Source organism: Notothenia coriiceps, unplaced genomic scaffold, assembly GCF_000735185.1.
Source record: "Notothenia coriiceps isolate Sejong01 unplaced genomic scaffold, NC01 NC01_scaffold00007186, whole genome shotgun sequence".
Lineage (NCBI taxonomy): Eukaryota > Metazoa > Chordata > Actinopteri > Perciformes > Nototheniidae > Notothenia > Notothenia coriiceps.
Genome location: NW_011339887.1, coordinates 1 through 2,181, shown reverse-complemented (window position 1 = coordinate 2,181; position 2,181 = coordinate 1). Strand labels below are relative to the sequence as shown.

The following is a 2,181-nucleotide window of genomic DNA, read 5'->3' as shown; positions in this document are numbered from 1 at the left end:
AACTGTGAAAAGATCTGCCTCCTAGGGAACGCTGCAGTCGTGGCAGAGCACCAAAAAGGCAGGAAAATAGGGCAGAGATTAAAGATTCAATGCACGTGTGCACAAGCGTGTTTGTGAACAAATTGTGCTTGTGCATCAAAGTGCGTGTCTTTTGCGTGTAAGTGTGTTACCAAGTGTGTGGGCGTTTATGAGATGGAAGATGAAGAGAAGTGCTTTCAACAAGACAGAGGGGGGGAGAGGAAGAGCGAGCATCTCCAGATCAGTCTGAGAGAGAGAGGGGGAGAGAGCTGTACTTTACTTCGGTCCCTTGGGGCTTCAGACGCAGGGAGGTTAAAGTCTGAGTGTAATACTCTAAAGTAAAATTCACTTACATGCTGCTGGACAATGTTCTGCTTTTAACGCCTTAAAGATGACAACAGCCCACCAGTGTGCTTTGACGTATGTTTAGGCGGTTACATTCATAAAGAACAAAGCACAAAGACAGTTATTATACCTCAAACAGAGCTGTGCCCTTCCTAAGTTTCCACTCTGAAGTTTGCTCCTACGCTCTGAAGACTGGAGAATGTTTTTTGGTCTGGGGGTGCAGGAAGAGGGTAAATAGTGGCTGTTTTTCTGCCCTGCTGCCCAGTTTAAGAGACTCAGTGTCATGTGGAGCTGGCGGGAGATGGTCCCAATGCCTGTGTGTCCACACAGACCCGCTCTGTCCCTGGTTACTGACAGGGAAACAATGGGCCAGTTGTGGAACTGTCCACTTTATTCTGTCCCGGGTCGCCGCTTTTCCCGTCAGCAGCCGGGATCTCTGTGTGGCTCTTACTCCCTCTCCTGGTGGGCCGCCTCACGCTGAGAGGGACTGTGGGTGTGCTACCCTCTTCTAAAACAGGCCAGAAGTACATACAGGTCAACAGAGGGGAGGCTATGAGTAATGAGCCAATAGAAAGAAATCAAGGTGGCAGCTTATCCAGATCAATATTTTACCGTGTAATGTGAGCCGCTGTCAGATATCTGTGGAGGTAAACTATGTCAGTCGGTCAGTGTGTCGACTAACTTTTCCCCTGTGACCATTTTTTCTCTTGCCCTCCTTCTATCCTCTGCTTTTTTTTCATTTCACCTGTGATTCTCTCCCTGGCTAATTTTCCCAGGCTCTCAGTGACTTCTGCACAGATCCAAACATATTTGTTCTTAACTCCACCAACTTCAACACTGGGACAAGCTCAGGTACAGTATGCCTGTCCCTGTGCAAAGTGCTAGTTGTTTCCCATTTCCACAATGAACTTGATTCACCCCCAAACTGTGCTTATGTCAGCACAAACTAATATAATGAGTGAAATGTTCCCACACCGTTTCTATTATGCGCTGATCTGTTGTGCACTGGTGTTTTGCTGGCCATTCAGATGTGTTGGATTATTACCTGACCTGCAGCAGGCGCATGAACAGTCCGTTCCAACAGGTAATGTGACCTCCTGACAGTCACATGTATTTATGTATATCACATAGCACATCACAGGCATTTAGCTGACTCTCCTGCCCTCTTTGATTCCAGAGAACAGGTTGCATGTCACACTTGCTCAAGGACAAATTATTTGAGGACAGGAGGCACAGCTGCGTGTGCTGTCTTTAAATGATTTGCTCTGCAGATAAATAGCTAATCTCTCAGCATATTAATCATATATTTGAGCAATAATGTAAATTAAAAGTGCCTGACGTCACTGACTTGTTGGCTGCAGGTGATGACACAGTCGCAGAGGGCGCTGTCCAACATCCACACACACCTCTCCAATCTGGACAGAAACGCTCTCACACAGTTCCCCAAAGCTGAGGTTAGAATTTGTAAACATAGATCTTAAGAAGCATTTCCTCCCCTTCTTCCAGTGATTTTGATCTAACTAATGTTTCGTCATTACAGAAATCACTCAGGGAGGTTCAGCAGATACTCAACTCCACAGAGGGAAACTTCCATCAACTGGTGGCACTGCTGAACTGTCGAGGTCTGAATAAGGTAACCCTCCCCCCCACAAACAGACACACACAGACACACACACACACACACACACACACACACACACACACACACACTCTCTCTCTCTCTCACACAGACACACACACACATTCTCTCTCTCACACACAGACACACACACTCTGTCTCACACACATACACACGCTCTCTTTCACACACAAACAGAC

General features: G+C 46.7%; 1 long non-coding RNA gene across 1 annotated transcript; it reads left to right on the top strand.

Annotated features, from left to right (window-relative positions):
* Window positions 1-868: 868 nt before the first annotated feature.
* On the top strand, window positions 869-1,991 carry LOC104943927 (uncharacterized). The gene is made up of 4 exons (XR_798174.1): window positions 869-1,215; window positions 1,392-1,447; window positions 1,725-1,817; window positions 1,904-1,991. It is a non-coding gene; the product is annotated as an uncharacterized lncRNA (long non-coding RNA).
* Window positions 1,992-2,181: the final 190 nt, after the last annotated feature.